The sequence below is a fragment of the Marmota monax genome, unplaced genomic scaffold (assembly GCF_021218885.2).
Source record: "Marmota monax isolate L192 unplaced genomic scaffold, Marmota_monax_Labrador192_F-V1.1 WCK01_AAM20220418_F8-fsc00034, whole genome shotgun sequence".
Taxonomy (NCBI): Eukaryota; Metazoa; Chordata; class Mammalia; order Rodentia; family Sciuridae; genus Marmota; species Marmota monax.
In genome coordinates, this window is record NW_026693934.1 from 650,960 (window position 1) to 669,473 (window position 18,514).

The 18,514-nt window shown below is 37.3% G+C and overlaps 1 protein-coding gene across 3 annotated transcripts in view; it reads right to left on the bottom strand.

Annotated features, from left to right (window-relative positions):
* The window catches only part of Arhgap15 (Rho GTPase activating protein 15), a 619,786-nt gene that overhangs the window by 541,981 nt on the left and 59,291 nt on the right, over positions 1-18,514 (bottom strand). The gene's annotated exons all lie outside the window — the stretch shown is intronic.

Sequence of the window (18,514 nt, forward strand, 5' to 3'; positions counted from 1 at the left end):
AAAGACTCTCAGTAATAGTACTATTCATATTCTACATGAACAAAAGAAAATAGGGAAGGAGGAGGAAGTGAGGAAGAATAGAAGATAGGAGGGAAAGCCAGGGGGGCGGGGGGAAAGAGAGTGGTGAGAGAGAAGTTAGAATAAAAAATGACTAAGTACCTGATGTAGAAAAGGACTTGGCTGTCTTTGCTCTGGTTACTGGCACATGTAACTGAAGGAATTAGGTCAATGTCTATGAATATTTTAAGGGAATCATATTACCAAAGAAACCAGCAGCCTCGCCTAAAAAAATTCCATGACTATACAATCCTGGAACCCCATATCTGCTCCACAAAAATTGGATTATAAAGGAAGTATACAACCAAAGAGATCGTTTTCCCCAATGTCCACTCCATATATGGTCCATGGGAGATAATACAGAAGGAATAACCTGTAAAAAGAAGGGCCAGAAACCCTAGAGAACAAAATATTTAGGGAATTCTCCTAGAAAGGAGAACCAAATCTATCATTAAGGCCAGTGTAGGAGTTTCAAAATCATGCCACTAAGGATCTAATTATTGATTTGGTCCAATAATTGATGGATGTTTACCATTTTGCTTTTTTACTAGAAAGAGGGGTTTTGGCATATCTATTTCAGTTATCAAGTTATTGCTCCATCGTTGCATACAGAAAGTCGTGGCTAAAGTGGAACAGAGAACTTTTTTTGAAGTTCTAAATCCCTCAAAAAAGACCTGAACCTTATGGAAAGAGTTATTTCTTACTGGAGATTATGGAAATAGAGCTTGATGCATCAGTTGGATGAGATTTTTGGATGTCTCTTTAGAGAGGTGAATGATGTATAGCTAAGTGTTGAAAGATGTGTGCAAAGTGGCAAATGTTTGAAGGGGAAGAAATATTTTGTATTCTGACTCTGAGGCACATACTTTGACCACCTTTCTCAGACTACCTTACCACTGGAGTGGACATATGACTAGGTCAGACCAATGGAATATGAGCAGAAACAATGAAGCAATAATACTAGAGCTATTATCCAGTGAGTGCTTCCCTTCCATTCCCTCTTTATTCATATACTGACTAAGAGGAAATAATGAACTAGTCTCTATGAAATGATGAATATATAAGAGGAATGAGTTTGGGTTCTGAATCTTCAAATTGAGAAATCCAAGCCCAGATGCAAAAAGATCATTTTGTTTTCATCAGTAAACTTTTTATTTGTAATAGTTTTATATTTAGAGAAAAGTTGCAGAGAGAGTTTCTATAGAAAACTTCCTTCTTTTAGATAAGTGTGAAATAAATTCCTACTTCTTGGAGGCATCATATATTTAAGAGAATTTTATAGCTGCTAGCAATATCCTAAAAAAAAGATGACCATGATTAGAGCTCAATTGATGTCAAAATGAAAGGTCTTATGCATAAGGAAACTGAGAACAAAATAGTGACTTAATGGGAAGGAATCCAGAAACTCTAAATTCATTCTGGTTATCCACTGATATTTCAGGTTCTCAGCAGTGGGAGAATTGTTTATTTGGCATTTAAATCTCTTAAAGAACCAGAAATTTACTTTCTACTGTTACAAATTCAGAGTTTACATCTCTTAGCTACTCATTATACTAAGATTTGTTCTCTCCATTGAAAATTTAATACATGTTTTACATTCAACTTAAAAGAGTGGAAGAGTTCTGGGGTGGGGGAGTTTTTATTTTATTTCCTCAAAACTTAACTAGATGCCCAGTCTTAGGGCAAAAGTCATTCTCCTGGCATGTAAAGTACTTCTCATGTAAAAAAAAAAAAAATAGCACTAAGCAAATGGTGCACAGTACCGATGAACAGGCCCCTGGCCATTCACCCATGTTAGTTTTATCATTTCTTTTATGGCCAGTATTTCTCCTTTTACATCACCAGAGCTGGAATTTGATAGGTACATTGCTCTACCATATTCTAAGTGTTTCCTTCCACTTATTTGTGGAAAGCTTTTTTCTAAGGCAGTGCATCTAATTGTATTTTATACATATCATCAAGAGCACAAGATATTATTTCAGCTGTTGACTTTTAAAGTTTTGTTTATTATTTATAAAATCTTAAGATTTAGTAGAAAAATTATCACATTAAAGCCATTTTACTAGTTTCCTTTAAAATAAAACTATTCAGGTTTAAGTAATATAATTACATAAGTAGTATATGGTATTAAATATGGGCAAAAGCTCACTATCATACTAAGTTAATGACCAAAGTTTTGGAATAATTTTATTAAGAAATCTGAACAGAAATGCCCTTTCACTGAAAACATATTTATATCTCTGTAAAAAAAGAGTCCCATTGAGTCCATGGTGTAAAGAAGAATTCAAGTTGGACATTATCTAAAGATGATGCTATCTGCTAACATTAATTTGAGTACTTACTGTTTTCCAAAAACTGCTCTATGTCTTTTGCATACACTAGCATATTTAATTCTAACCCAAACCCTTAAGAGGTCAATGATCTTGTTTCGTAAGTATGGGAATACAGCCCCAGAGAGATTCAACAATATTAGTAAATTCATAGCTTGTAAAAGACTGAAGTGACTTTTAATCTAGATCTAACACTATACTATTCTGTTTTATTTTATACACACACACACGTGTGCGCACACACATATGTATATCAGCAGTCACTAAATTCATAGGGACCTAGAATGTTCAGACCTCTGTGTATGCAGAAGAAAATGTTTCTAAGGTGGGAATTTAAAAGAGAGTCAAAATTATAAGTTTGCACACATTTATATGGGAACTTAAGAATCAGGTTTCAAATCTGTTATGAATCAGCTTTATATTCCTTTAGGGGAAGTAATATTGCTGATAATTCCTAAATCAATAAGCTAGCCAATCTATCATGTTCAACCAAGTTATGAAGATGTTGGAAAAAGAGAATTTTCATCACCTGTCTTTTGCTGCAATGCTCTTTTCATAAAAGCATTAGACAAAGAAAAATATCATCCCAAATCAGATTATGCTGACTGAGACTGATGTTAAGAAATCTGGATCTGAAACAGCTTAATTGCCTCATATGTATATCATGAAAAGTTAAAATATGTCAAATTTAATGACTGTAAAGAAATATATATATAAATAATTAAAAGAAAACTAGGGGTCAACCAAGATCTCATGAGTTAAGTATGAAGGGAAAAAAGGCTTTCCTAAGCCATATTATCAAGAATAGAACATTTCATAGTGCTCGTGTAAGTATTTATCAATAACTTATTATTATCATATAATTGTGCAATTATTATAGGACATCCTCTTGAGAAATCCTGCAATATAAGATGTCCTTTTGATCCATTCCTGTTCAGCCAGAAGCTATTTTATGTTTAGTATACTCATATGTCAGTAATTTCTAGTAGTAGATATTCAAAATATACTTGCTTATGGTATCAAATATCTCTACTATTATCATGGCAAAAAGCATATTTCAATTTAGACTGTTGTATTCTTTTTTTTATTTTTTTTACTGTTGGTTGTTCAAAACATTACATAGTTCTTGATATATCATCCTTCACACTTTGCTTCAAGTGGGTTATGAACTCCCATTTTTAGCCCATATACAGATTGCAGAATCACATCAATTACATATCCATTGATTTACATATTGCCATACTAGTGACTGTCGTGTTCTGCTACCTTTCCTATCCTCTACTATCCCCCCTCCCCTCCCCTCCCCTCCCCTCTTCTCTCTCTACCCCCTCTACTGACCTTCATTTGTCCCCCTTGTATTATTTTTCCCTTTCCCCTCACTTCCTCTTGTATGTTCTTTTGTATAACCCTGAGGGTCTCCTTCCATTTCCATGCAATTTCCCTTTTCTCTCCCTTTCCCTCCCACCTCTCATCTCTGTTTAATGTTAATCTTCTTCTCATGCTCTTCGTCCCTACTCTGTTCTTAGTTACTCTCCTTATATCAAAGAAGACATTTGGCATTTGTTTTTTAGGTATTGGCTAGCTTCACTTAGCATAATCTGCTCTAGTGCCATCCATTTCCCTGCAAATTCTATGATTTTGTCATTTTTTAATGCAGAGTAATACTCCATTGTGTATACATGCCACATTTTTTTAATCCATTCGTCTATTGAAGGGCATCTGGGTTGGTTCCACAGTCTTGCTATTGTGAATTGAGCTGCTATGAACATCGATGTAGCAGTGTCCCTGGAGCATGCTCTTTTTAGGTCTTTAGGGAATAGACCAAGAAGGGGAATAGCTGGGTCAAATGGTGGCTCCATTCCCAGCTTTCCAAGAAATCTCCATACTGCTTTCCAAATTGGCTGCACCAATCTGCAGTCCCACCAGCAATGTACAAGTGTACCCTTTTCCCCACATCCTCGCCAGCACTTGTTGTTGTTTGACTTCATAATGGCTGCCAATCTTACTGGAGTGAGATGGTATCTTAGGGTGGTTTTGATTTGCATTTCTCTGACTGCTAGAGATGGTGAGCATTTTTTCATGTACTTGTTGATTGATTGTATGTCCTCCTCTGAGAAGTGTCTGTTCAGGTCCTTGGCCCATTTGTTGATTGGGTTGTTTGTTCTCTTATTGTCTAATTTTTTGAGTTCTTTGTATACTCTGGATATTAGGGCTCTATCTGAAGTGTGAGGAGTAAAGATTTGTTCCCAGGATGTAGGCTCTCTATTTACCTCTCTTATTGTTTCTTTAGCTGAGAAAAAAACTTTTTAGTTTGAGTAAGTCCCATTTGTTGATTCTAGTTATTAAGTTTTGTGCTATGGGTGTCCTATTGAGGAATTTGGAGCCCGACCCCACAGTATGTATATCGTAGCCAACTTTTTCTTCTATCAGACGGCGTGTCTCTGATTTGATATCAAGCTCCTTGATCCATTTTGAATTAACTTTTGTGCATGGCGAGATAAAGGGATTCAGTTTCATTTTGTTGCATATGGATTTCCAGTTTTCCCAGCACCATTTGTTGAAGATGCTATCCTTCCTCCATTGCATGCTTTTGGCCCCTTTATCAAATATAAGATAGTTGTAGTTTTGTGGATTGGTTTCTGTGTCCTCTATTCTGTACCATTGGTCCACCCGCCTGTTTTGGTACCAGTACCATGCTGTTTTTGTTACTATTGCTCTGTAGTATAGTTTGAAGTCTGGTATCGCTATACCGCCTGATTCACACTTCCTGCTTAGCATTGTTTTTGCTATTCTGGGTCTTTTATTTTTCCATATGAATTTCATGATTGCTTTCTCTATTTCTACAAGAAATGCCGTTGGGATTTTGATTGGCATTGCATTAAACCTATAGAGAACTTTTGGTAATATCGTCATTTTGATGATGTTAGTTCTGCCTATCCATGAACAGGGTATATTTTTCCATCTTCTAAGATCTTCTTCTATTTCTCTCTTTAGGGTTCTGTAGTTTTCATTGTATAAGTCTTTCACCTCTTTTGTTAGGTTGATTCCCAAGTATTTTATTTTTTTTGAAGATATTGTGAATGGAGTGTCCTCATTTCCATTTCAGAGGATTTGTCGCTGATATACAGGTATGCCTTTGATTTATGCGTGTTGATTTTATATCCTGCCACTTTGCTGAATTCATTTATTAGCTCTAATAGTTTGTTTGTAGAGCCTTTTGAGTCTGCTAGGTATAGAATCATATCATCTGCAAATAGTGATATTTTAAGTTCTTCTTTTCCTATTTTTATGCCTTTAATTTCTTTCGTAGTTGCTCTGGCCAGCGTTTCGAGAACTATGTTGAACAGAAGTGGTGAAAGAGGGCATCCCTGTCTTGTTCCAGATTTTAGAGGGAATGCCTTCAATTTTTCTCCATTCAGAATGATGCTAGCCTGAGGCTTAGCATAGATTGCTTTTACAATATTGAGGTATGTTCCTGTTATCCCTAGTTTTTCTAGAGTTTTGAACATAAAGGGATGCAGTACTTTGTCGAATGCTTTTTCTGCATATATCGAGATGATCATATGGTTCTTATTTTTAAGTCTATTGATGTGGTGAATAACATTTATTGATTTCCATATATTGAACCAGCCTTGCATCCCAGGGATGAATCCTACTTGATCATGGTGCACAATTTTTTTGATATGTTTTTGTATCCGATTCGCCAGAATTTTATTGAGGATTTTTGCATCTAGGTTCATTAGAGATATTGGTCTGTAGTTTTCTTTCTTTGAAGTGTCTTTGTCTGGTTTAGGTATCAGGGTGATGTTGGCCTCGTAGAATGAATTTGGAAGTTCTCCCTCTTTTTCTATTTCCTGAAGTAGCTTGAAAAGTATTGGTATTAGTTCCTCTTTAAAGGTTTTGTAAAATTCTGCTGTATACCCATCCGGTCCTGGGCTTTTCTTAGTTGGTAGTCTTTTGATAGTTTCTTCTATTTCCTAGATTGATATTGGTCTGTTTAGGTTGTCTATATCCTCCTGACTCAATCTGGGTAGATCATATGACTTAAGAAATTTATCTATGCCTTCACTATCTTCTAATTTATTGGAGTATAAAGATTCAAAATAATTTTTGATTATCTTCTGTATTTCTGAAGTGTATGTTGTGATATTGCCTTTTTCATCCCGTATGCTAGTAATTTGAGTTCTCTCTCTTCTTCTCTTCGCTAGCATGGCTAAGGGTCTGTCGATTTTGTTTATTTTTTCAAAGAACCAACTTTTAGTTTTGTCAATTTTTTCAATTGTTTCTTTTGTTTCGATTTCATTAATTTCAGCTCTGATTTTAATTATTTCTTGCCTTCTACTTCTTTTGCTGTTGTTTTGCTCTTCTTTTTCTAGGATTTTGAGATGAAATATAGATCATTTATTTGTTGTTTTTTTTTCTTTTTTTAAGGAATGAACTCCAAGCAATGAATTTTCCTCTTAGAACTGCTTTCAATGTGTCCCATAGATTCCGATATGTTGTGTCTGTGTTTTCATTAATCTCTAAGAATTTTTTAATTTCCTCCTTGATGTCTTCTATAACCCATTGATCATTCAGTAACCTATTGTTCATTCTCCAAGTGATGTATGCTTTTTCCTTCCTTCTTTTATCGTTGATTTTCAGTTTCATTCCATTATGATCAGATAGGATGCATGGTATTATCTCTACTCCTTTATATTGTCTAAGAGTTGCCCTGTGACATAATATATGATCTATTTTTGAGAAGGATCCATGTGCTGCTGAGAAAAAAGTGTAACTGCTTGATGTTGGGTGGTATATTCTATATATGTCAATTAAGTCTAGGTTATTAATTGTGTTATTGAGTTCTATAGTTTCCTTATTCAACTTTTGTTTGGAAGATCTGTCCAGTGGCAAGAGAGGTGTGTTGAAGTCTCCCATGATTATTGTCTGGTGGTCTATTAGACTCTTGAACTTGAGAAGAGTTTGTTTGATGAACATAGCTGCACCATTGTTTGGGGCATATATATTTATGATTGTTATGTCTTGTTGGTGTATGGTTCCCTTAAGCAGTATGTAGTGTCCCTCTTTATCCCTTTTGATTAACTTTGGCTTGAAATCTATTTTATTTGATATGAGTATGGACACTCCTGCTTGTTTCCGAAGTCCATATGAGTGATATGATTTTTCCCAACCATTCACCTTCAGCCTATGTATGTCTTTTCCTATCAAATGCGTCTCCTGTAGGCAGCATATTGTTGGGTCTTGTTTTGTGATCCATTCTACTAGCCTGTGTCTCTTGATTGGTGAGTTTAAGCCATTAACATTTAGGGTTATTATTGAGATATGGGTTGTTCTTCCAGCCATATTTGTTTATTTATGTTACTAAACATGGTTTGTTTTCCTCTTTGATTATTCCCCCCCCCTTACTGTCCTACCTCCCACTGTTGGTTTTCATTGTTATTTTCCATTTCCTCTTCCTGTAATGTTTTGCCGAGGATGTTTTGAAGAGATGGTTTTCTAGCTGCATATTCTTTTAACTTTTGTTTGTCGTGGAAGGTTTTAATTTCATCTTCCATCCTGAAGCTTAATTTCGCTGGATACACAATTCTTGGTTGGAACCCATTTTCTTTCAGTGTTTGAAATATGTTATTCCAGGATCTTCTAGCTTTCAGAGTCTGTGTTGAAAGATCAGCTGTTATCCTGATTGGCTTACCCCTAAATGTAATCTGCTTCCTTTCTCTTGTAGCTTTTAAAATTCTCTCCTTATTCTGTATGTTGGGCATCTTCATTATAATGTGTCTAGGTGTGGATCTTTTATAATTTTGCACATTCGGCGTCCTGTAGGCTTCTAGAATTTGGGATTCTTTCTCATTCTTCAAGTCTGGGAAGTTTCCTCGTATTATTTCATTGAATAAATTGCTCATTCCTTTGGTATGGAGTTCTATACCTTCCTGTATCCCAATGACTCTTAAGTTTGGTCTCTTAATGTTATCCCATATTTCTTGGATGTTCTGCTCATGGTTTCTTAACAGTCTTGCTGAGCTGTCTATGTTCTTTTCCAGTTGAAATACTTTGTCTTCATTGTCTGATGTTCTATCTTCTAAGTGTTCTACTCTGCTGGTAGTATTCTCCATTGAGTTTTTAAGTTGGTTTATTGCTACCTGCATTTCTAGGATTTCTGTTTGTTTGTTTTTTATAACCTCTATCTCCCTGTATAGTTGATCCTTTGCTTCCTGGATTTGTTTGTGTAATTCCTTGTTGAAGTGATCTTTCATTGTCTGATTTTGCTGTCTAATTTCTTCCTTGATACTCCAGATCATCTGAAGCATATATATCCTGAATTCTTTATCTGACATTCCATCTGCTGCAGCTGTTACCTCTTCTAAAGTTGAGCTGACCTGCATTGCTTGTAGTCCTTTCTTTCCTTGTCTTTTCATACTGCTTGCGTTTCTTTCTTCTTGGTGAAACTGTTGTGTTTTTGAAATTTTTCCCCCCCTATATATTTATATTGCTCTTGTATAGTTGAAAAGTCTCCCTTGCAGGTGCGGGCGGGGGCTCTGCTCTGCCCCTCCTCCAATTGGTGTGAGGTGTCTACCACACCCGCGGACCCCTGGGCCTGATCCGCCGTTCTGTCGCAGGTCTGCCTACCTTGCAGGTGGGGGCGACGGCTCTGCCCTGCCCCTCCTACCATGCCCGGGGACCGCTAGGCCTGATCTGCAGGTTGGTCGCCGGTCTGCCCACCTTGCGGGCACGGGTGGCAGTTCTGCTCCGCCCCCACTCCAATTGGGGTCACTTGACCACCACACAGGCGGGCCGCTGATCCGCCGGTCTGTCACAGGTCTGCTTACCTTGCCGGCGCGGGCGGCGGCTCTGCCCTGCCCCTCCTACCACGCCCACAGACCGCTGGCCTGATCTGCAGGTTGGTCGCAGGTCTGCCTACCTTGCGGGCGCGGGCGGCAGCCCCGCTCCTCCCCTCTGGCTCGACGACAAAGCGAGAGAGACTCGGGTATCTGTGACTCACCCTCCCTACCAGGAGACCAACTGTTTCCGTCGTCGCCACTGGCACCAATGAAGTTGTCTCCTCGGCCGCTCTCCGATGACATCAGATCTCTGCCATGCTGGCATCCCCTGTTCTATGGCTGAATCCCATTTTCTTTTCTTCCAATAGGCGGAGCTGTGCCCTCTGAGCCAAGCTTCTGCCCTCTATGTGCTGACAGAAATCCCTGTAAGGTGGCTCCTGGGAGTCTGTCAATCCTGTTAGTCCAGAGCCCTTTCACTTATCCGGCCCCTCCCCCTGTTCCTCCTCCCAGCCAGCCAGCCAGGTCCTGTTCACTGGAGGCGGTTCCCCAAGGATCTGATTACACTTGCAGCCCCACCGCGTGTCCTATATCCCGAACGATGAACACCCTCTCTGTCATTCATCTAAGCCCCAGTGCTGTGGTGGGGTGATCTGGGAACCAACAGTTTAATTTTTCCGGACCCCTTTGGTGGGCACGCCCCCAGAAACTGGCGGCTAAGATCTTGGTTGTCGCCGCTGGTGTTAAGGGGAGGTGGGGATCTGGAATCCCCTCTGCTTCTCTACAGACACGCCCCTGGAGGGATTCCCGAGGTTTCCTGGCTGCTTGTATCTGGAGGGGTTGGGAGTCACACACCTGCTAACGTGGATTCCGTGGATTTCGCTGGGAAGGAATTCTGTCGGCGGAACTCTGGTGATGTCACCTCTCTGCTATGGCGGGGCCCCAGGCTCCTTGCCGGAGTGTCCGAAGGGAGGGGTGGGACTGGTCTGTCTCTGGTTGGTTTCAGCTCCCAGTTCGCTATTTCATGAAGGCTTGGCGAGAGACCTCTTCCTAGAGTCCCTGCACCGCTCCTGCTGCACTGCGCCTTGGAGGCTATCCGCCCTGACGCGGGGGCCGCATGCAGGCAGCCGACAGTCGCCAAGTCACGCGGGCAGCGGCTGGCGGGTCTGGACCTCTGTGCTGCGTGGCGGAGATTCACTCGTCTAGCGCAGACTGTCACCTCCAAAAATCCTACCAATTCCCGGCCGGTCTCTCTTTAGTGGAATTTTGCTAGGAGTTTCTCAGCAGGTCGAATCTAAGCGTATCCATGTGTCTCTCTGACCCCGTTGTTGAGGAGGTACTGAAAGCGCTGCCTCCCCACTCGCCGCCATGTTGGATCTAGACTGTGCTATTCTTTTTCAAGAATTTTAAAACTTTTAAACGTATCTGATAGGTAAAATGTATATTTTTATATTAATTGTATCTGATAACTAATTTTCTTCTATAAATTGCTTCAAGATAAATTTTAGAATCTGGCCACAGTGCACTAAGTCCTTCTCACTTTGAATGGAAATGTTAAATAATTATTGAAGTTTGAAAACTAGATAGCAACATTAATATTAGCAGTAGGTTGATCCAACTTTATTTTAATAAATTAATTTCTCAATCACAAAAGTATTTATTCTGGGAAATACTGGGAAGCCTTAAAGTATTGTTTTTATGCATAAATTCTTTCTTTTTTGGTTTCCAAATGTTCTTAAATAGTATAGAGATCCTCCCTGTAAACCCAGATGCACGTGTATGGATGCCTATTACATATTTAAGTGTTCACAGCCTCATTTTGTTTGCTAGATTTACACTCCTTGTAAATTATGAAATGTTGGCTTCGATATCATGAAGAGGTTCAATATCATGAACCTCTATATTTATTTACAATTTTCTAGCACAAAGAGAGCTTGACAATTCAAAGTTTTCTAGCCTATTTATTGAGAACATCACTTAAGAGTTTCTTTTGAGGTGACATGTTTATGTCCTAAGCTGTATTCCTGTCACCACCTTCTGCATCTTAAGTAACTAAGCTTTGATGATAAACATGTGACGCTTACTGAGGAAGAAAGATAATGTCATGTCAGAGCTCATCTGTGTTGGTGTGTGAGCAATCCTTTTTCTTGGTGATGCCATCTTCCTACTGAATCACCATGTCCTGTAAATAGGAATGTACCATTGAAAAAGTTTGAAATATAAATGTGCTCTGACATGATTCCCTTGAACCCAATATCAGATTGATCTAAATGACTTAAAAATTTTATATCAAATCTGTATTTTCTTTCCTTACAACCACCCACGACCCTCCTCTTACACTCCTGCTCCGCACGTTCCCAGGTTCTTTACTTTTCTAATTGTGCAAACTAAAGTGGAAAACTAAGGTATTCAGCATGCATAATGTACATTTTAGTTTAAATCCATCTTTGTTCTTATTAGAATAGGCATCATAATTAAGTTTTTCACATATCTTTTCCTCCAAAAAGAGGAATTAAAAGTCAATTTTTCAAATTGTCGTCATCTTTTCTTTCATTCCTTTATCATCTTTATCTATTTAAAGAATATGACACTGATGGGTGGGATTAGTATGTGATATATTACATATTGTAAAAATAACAGAATTTGAGCATATTATTTTCCTTGTGTAGGAGGGTCTACTATGAAAGTTATATATAAACATGAAACATTCCACATAACTCTGATTTTAAATAGATTAGCATTTTTGATGAAAGTTTATATCTTGTGGCTTAGAATTGAAATGAAATCATTTGAAGGAAAGCATTGGTTTGTTCCAACATTTTCACAGACGTGTACATTTTCTGAGGCATACCTCCCATTAGCAAACTCCCTGGATACTTGGATGAAAAACAGAAATAAATCTGTGGTTAAGTTTAGTTTTTATCTTCACAGTTTCTCAAAGTTTTTTTGGTGTATCCCAATTCTTATATTCAGATTTTCATTTGTTTTGCCAAATTCTATTTCTTAAAGTTATCACAATCAGAAATTAAGGAAAGTTAGTGATGCTTGATTTTATTTCATTTTGGAATGTGGAGATGTGGCCAATATTTCTTTTACTCACAATCATTTAGTTGTTTAGAAATAATAAACATCAATCCAAATGATGGCTATATTTTTAAACCATATGTATGTGGTAGGTAACAGCTTTTCAGAAGAAAAGGAAAGTTAAGAGATTGGAGGACTTTACCTTATCATGCATTTCATCTTCTAATTTTAACTATATGTAGATGTGTAAAATTCATCCAGGTTCACAATTATTCTAACACTACTTTAAATTTATCTTATCATAGTCCTAGGGAGGCAATGACATAAACCAGATGAATCTAAATTACTCTATTTTGCACCTTTTTAGTGTATAATAAATAAATTGTTTAACATTTATACATTCTTCCCTCCTGTTGTCAGTCATATACCTGAAACAATTTATTATGTCTTTTATGCCTTGCAGAAAATGAAAAGGAACAATCCAAAAAGCTTCTTGAGGACACATTAAAGTTTATCAGCATACTAGAAATCTGTTGAATGCTCTGCTGAGCATCTGTGTCACCTGCAGTACTCTAGAGACTCACAGGCCTGGGTGAGTCCAGTGAGTTTGACTCAGCCTCACCACATTTTTCTATCTTCCAGAGAGCCAAAGGGAAGCTCTTAGTATTTCTTATCCTTTCCAACTGCTTGGAATTATTTCCTTGCTTTATTTCATCCCAAATGCATATGTTTCTCCAAGAGAAAAATCAGACTGTCTCATGATTTTCCCGTTTAAATAAAAATTCATTGTATATGGTATGTACATTTGCTTGTTTTTGATGAACATTATTTCCTTTAGTCTGGTTATATCTTTTTCAGTTACTTTCAATATAATGTCAATCTTCAAGAATTTTCTCAAACTGAGAGGTGCCATTCATATGAAACCTGGACATACCACAACTTTAGTTTTCAAATAGGCTCTTCAGATGAGAACCATCAAAACTGAGAAATGCAGAGGCATCTGAATAATATAGTTTTCTACGTTTCTTTCATATGAAGTACATTTATGTATTGCCTTAAATTTTAGTTTGTTTTTTCCCTCTAGAATCACCTATGTTTAGTCAAGAATTTCATATTCAATATATATTTCACATATATATTATTTTACCTCATGTGTTCCTAATTAAAAAAAATAATTGATACACAAAAACAGTACATTTTTATGAAGTACAATGTGAGATTTCAATATCTGTATACAATGTAAAATAATCAGATGAGGGCAATTAACATTCATCAACTTAAATATTTATCATGTTATTGTGTTAAGAACATTCAAAATACTTTATATTAAGCTATTTAGAAATAAACAAGTAATTGTTATCAATCATTGTTATCTTGCTGTGCTATAGAACATTAGATGAAAATCCTATTCAACTACATCTATGTTCCTATTAACTATCATCACTTCATCACCTCCTCCCATTACTTTTTACCCTTCCCAAGCTCTGGCAACCACTATTCTACTTTTTACTTCTATGAAATCAACTTTTTAGATTTCACAAATGTATTAGTAAGATTTTTATCACTATAAGGAAATACTTGAAATAATTAGCTTATAAAGAGAAAAGGTTCACTTGGGATAACAATTTTGAAGGTTTCAGTCCTTGATCAAATGATTCCATTGGTTTAGGTCTATGGTGAAGCAGTAGTACATCATGGAGGAAGCATATGATAGAAAACCCTGTTCACCTCATCAGACAGTAAGCAAAAGAGGGAAAGAGGACAGGCCAGTGCCCCACAATCCCTGTCAGAGGCATGTTCTTAATGACCTAAAGACTGCTCATAGGATTTTACCTCCTACAGGTCCACAGTACCCTCTAATAGCACATACTGAGGAACAAGCCCTAACAGGTCTTTGGGGCCCACTACCTAAGTTCAAATCATAGCAACATATAAATGAGAACATGCAATATTTGTTTTTCTATGCCTAACTTATTTTACTTACTTTATGTCCTCCCCTTTCATCCACGCTTCCATCAATGACATGATTTCTTCCTTCCTTATGTTTAAATGATATTCCAATGTACATTTCCCACAATTTCTTTATCCATTGATGGACATCTTGGTTGATTCCACATCTTTTATTTATTTATTTTTGTATCAGAATTAAACCCAGGGGCGCATAACCACTTACTCACATTTCTAGCCCTTGGTCCTTTATTTTTATTTTTATTTTTATTTTGAGATGGGTCTCCTTAAGTTGCTTAGGGACTCAGTAAATTGATGAGGCTGGCTTTGAACTTGCAATACTCCTGCCTCAGCCTCCAAAGCCATTGGGATTACATGCATGTGCCACCACACCTGGATTGATTCCTTATCTTTAGCCATGAAGTACTAAACAAATTTATCGAGGAATGATGTCCAAATTAGACACATAAATATTTAATTCTACTCATAATACTATTAACAGTATTAGATCTAAGATATTATGTAATTTCTTCAAGTCACAGATATGATTTCTACCATCAGAAAAGAAAATAATTTACTCATCTTTTTCATTCTATACAGTAGAGATCTTTTCTTTGTTGATAAAAAGAAAAATAAATAGTTCAGAGAGCAGATTATGAAACTTCGGATGAGTAATCTAGAACACTTGAGCTAAACTGAAATTTTGTCCACAACTGCAAGTCAGATGTTAACTTTTAAATAAAACATTTTAAGACATCGGAAAATAATACCAAGTAAACTAGCTCATGAATACCTCGTAACAATGCAAAATAGAAAACAATTATTGTTAGTCAAATTATCAAAATGTTCTGCTAATTTTAACCAAATAAAATGAATCACTGTCATGTCACCATTTGGCTATGTCTGACAGAAACAGCCTATATCTAATTTCACAATGTTTAACTATATGAAATTCTTAACAAATTAGAATCAGGCTTTGTTTTCAGTCTCAAATAAATTTTTTTTCTTTCATTGCCCAGAGGGTTTAGTCTGAAATACCAAGTTCTCTTCTTACTGCAAGTGTATGTTCAATCAGTGAAGAAGGAATTCTTTTTTTGGAAAACTGTGATCCAATGTATATTAAGTTTAATCCATGCTATGCAAAATTTGACAAAGATATCTGCCCACAGTCTGCTTTCTACAGTCTACTGACACTTTTTTTTTTTTCCAGGCAGCTTTATTTCTTAATTCAAAGGTAGAAAAATGCTCATTGAAAATGGTCTGCCTGTGCTAAAAGGTCATTTTCAAAGTATTGCAAGAGGCAAAGCATCTAATAACTATGACATACTTTCAAGAATTAACAGACTTTTGCCAAATACTTAAAATAAGCACATTGAATGCCCTCAGTGCATTTAGTCAATATCTAATAACTGTATCTTTCCAGTTTCCTTCCTTTACTTATTCTTTGAGGTTTTCAGGGACCCCAAACTCACCTTCTGCTGCCGAAAAAGCAGATTTAGTTCTGAAGGTTAATCCGACTCAGCAGGATTGAAGGATGGCACTTTTCCTTGGTCGTAAGTATGTTGGCTCAGGCCAGACAGCTGTTAGGACATTCTCCCCTGGGAATCGTGCCCTCAACACCCACCGTTGATGCACATACATGGTCTACTGGCTGCCGACTTCCATGCCCATCTGCTCCAATGGCATGGTGCCCACTCACAAGTTGGCTGGATCCTTGCCCTTAGTGTGTAGGTGCCAGGCAATGATGGGTTTAGATGGGCAGCCTGCATAATACTACAAGTGACAATTTTTTTTCTTTCACTCTCTGTGCAATATCTGTCCTCTGTGCCTTCCCTGAAAGAGAAACTTGTGTTTCTCCACCTTTGATTATACCCGTGGACATATGTGGCCGTGTACAGGTAGATGTATGAGTGTACTCAACCTGCCACCAACAGGAAGATGAAAGGGAACAATTCACAGAGCTCCAAATGACAAGTTCTAACACTGAAACGTGTTGGATTGTGAAAATTCCGACCACCTGGAGTCTGTCAGAAGACATTTACCATGAGCGAAAGTACAGCAGGCTCACAGATAGCAGTGGCACCAGGAAATAGCTTAAGTTACAGCACCTTTGTCTGTTGCAGTTACAGCACAAATCACTTGCCTTGCATTGAAAAGGCTCACACAGCAGCAAACAAAATAAATCAGAAAATAGAACAAGCTTAATGGGAACACAATTTATATGTTCAATGGGGGCAAGGGTGCAAGCTATGATATTCAGACCTCAGCAATAACCCTGACCGGAGATCCTAATGGAAAGAAACAGAAACAGAAATAGCATCTCTCTTTCTATTCTGCAGCAAACCCGTGGAGAGGAATAGATTGGCATAGGAGGTTGTGACTTTAATGATCCAAAGCATATGAATGCTTGTTAGCAGACAGCAGACAGACATAAGTAAGAACAACAGTAATGGCTGCATCTGCAGCCTGGCCTATGGCACTAAAACCAATCAGGCAGCATTGAAGAGCAGTGCCGGAAGGTATGTTAAAGCCCACTTTCCTTGTGTGTTTATTTAAGGGTGATTGAATTCAGGGTGTTGTCAGTCCGCCTTGGAGAATGGTTATCCAATGTGTAGGCATGATCTTTCTCTCTGAATATGCTCCGTTGAGTCAGTTAGTTATGTGTGACTACTTGATCTGTCCTAGTCTTTACAGAGTGCCAAAATCCTCTAGTCCAAGTTCCAAAGGAACAGGGCCTAAAAACTTTTGGCTCCAGAATCAAATTAGGCTTCTCTGCTTCCCTAGCCAGAAATGCATAAATACCCAATGGCCAAAACCAAAGAATTTGACATTGTGGAATGAATAGAGCTGTCATATACCACTAAAGTGTGGAAATATCTACTGTTTGAAGTCAAGACTAGTTCAACATCTTCAGTAATCAGAACAGACTTCTTTGGACACCTTTATGGGGTAGTCTGGCATTTGGGAATGTTTCTGGCAAGCTGCTGATTCCAGATATCAGAAATGTAAGAACATACGGTTTATAAGAGAAAATCTGCCATTTTTTCTGTCCAAGAAGAAATCCTAAAAGGCAGCATATTTTCATTAAAAAAATGAAGAAGAAGAAGAAGAAGAAGAAGAAGAAGAAGAAGAAGAAGAAGAAGAAGAAGAAGAAGAAGAAAGAAAGAAAGAAAGAAAGAAAGAAAGAAAGAAAGAAAAAGAATGGGTCCCTCATCCTGTCTATCTGATTGACCTTCAGGTTAGCACCAATTGCTTAGATGTATTCTTAAAATAGAGCTAGTCAAAGAAAGAGTTAGTGGTATAGCTTGAAAAAATGTTATGTGAATAATATTTGAATTACTTTGAATTTGAAATTATCTAAGGAGTTGTTGGGGAAAATACAAAAGAGAATGGGTAGAGTCATCCAAAACTCCTTAATCTGCTTACTAGGCTATGAGTTAACTATCAGAGTTCTCTGACTAATTCATTTCTTTTATAATGTGTCACACCTCAATGATAGAACTGCAAGAATCACAAACAACAATGTTATTGAAAATGAAGAAAAGCAAATGTCCAATCAAATGACTCTGAAGAGTAGAAACCATATTTGACTCCTCTTTAAATTTATAGTTCTTAACATAGTGTTCTATTCCTCTATGGGATTGGTCCTTTTGAACTTTATATTGTTTCTCTTTGAATAAATTCAACTACCATAGCTTTTCCCTAAGGCATATTGTTAGAAATACAGTCACCAGTCTTACCAAAATATGAACCAGGTTAATTGCTAGTTTTTTTGAGATGGACTTCCATAATTTCTCATACAAGATTTTTTTAAGAGAGAGAGAGAGAGAGAGAGAGAGAGAGAGAGAGAAATTTATTTATTTATTTTTTTAGTTTTCGGCGGACACAACATCTTTGTTTGTATGTGGTGCTGAGGATCGAACCTGGGCCGCATGCATGCCAGGTGAGCATGCTATTGCTTGAGCCACATCCCCAGCCCTCTCATACAAGATTTAACATTTATTCTTATGGAAATAGGATTAAATTTTCAAAGTTATCCCTGCATTACCCCATTAGTTTATTCTTAAATTAACTTATACTAATTAGATAATAGTTCCCTTATCAATGTAGTATACATATTGCTTCATATTTAGGTTCTTCTCTAGAAGGAAAAGCTGAAAAGATATACAGATATGAATACAGATGTAGGTATAAGTATGCATATAGGTGAAGGTATAGGTATTGATAGAGATAGGTAGACATAGCCATATCAATCTTATCTTTGGTCCTCAATGAATTATATCCTTCTCACACAAAAATAAGCATCACCCTCTCCCATTATTCAAGAGGTTTGTGATATTAGATATAGGTAGATAGAATTCGTTTTGTTGTTGCTGT